The sequence below is a fragment of the Myotis davidii genome, unplaced genomic scaffold, assembly GCF_000327345.1.
Source record: "Myotis davidii unplaced genomic scaffold, ASM32734v1 scaffold685, whole genome shotgun sequence".
Lineage (NCBI taxonomy): Eukaryota > Metazoa > Chordata > Mammalia > Chiroptera > Vespertilionidae > Myotis > Myotis davidii.
In genome coordinates, this window is record NW_006295823.1 from 1,146,958 (window position 1) to 1,147,847 (window position 890).

An 890-nucleotide genomic window follows, 5' to 3' on the forward strand; every position below is an offset into this window, starting at 1 on the left:
CTGAGGGGGTGAGCCACCAGGCCCAGGGGCAGGGGAGGGTTTGGGGGAGCCCTCCAGGGTGTGTGCCAGGCAGACAGGCAGCTCTCAGAAGCCCGGCTATAACCCTGGCCGGTGTGGCTCAGTGGATAGAGCGTTGGTCCGCGGACCGAAGGGTCCCAGGTTCGACTCTAGCCAAGGGCACAGACCTGGGTGGCAGGCTCCTCCCCGGCCCGGGCCCTAGTCCGTCGCGTGCAAGAGGCCACCCATCCACGTGTCTCTCTCACATCGATGTTTCTCTCTGTCTCTCCCTCTCTCTTCCGCTCTCTCCCTAAAAATCAGTGGGAAAATATCCTTGGGCCCCAACTGGTGTGGCTCAGTGGATAGAGCATCGGCCTCTGGACGCAAGGGTCCCGGGTTCGATTCCGCCGGGGTTGTGGGCTCGATCCCCCGTAGGAGGCAGCCCATCCATGATTCTCTCTCATCGTTGATGTTTCTGTCTCTCTCTCCTCCCTTCCTCTCTGAGACAAAGAAAAAAATATATATATTTAAAAAAAATATCCTCGGGTGAGGATTAAACTAAATAAACAAACAAATGCATAACTAAGGGAAGCCGGGCTATGGAGACCCGCCCTGGTCCCCTTCCTCCCCCTCCTCCCAGCGAGCACCTGCAGGGTTTCCTCCAAGGCCCCTGGGCCACCTCCCAGAACCCCATCCCTGGCCCCCCCCCCAAGGGTCCTAGGGGAGCACCTGTTCCCCGAGAATCTCAGGCCAGACACCTGGGGATCCCCGCGTCCGCCCTCTTCCTCCCAGTCACTCAGCTCCCCGACAGGCGGCTCTGCTCTTGACTCACCCCCGTCTCACACCCCAGGCCCCCCCAGGCCCGGCGCCCACATGAGTCAGGCGCCATCACC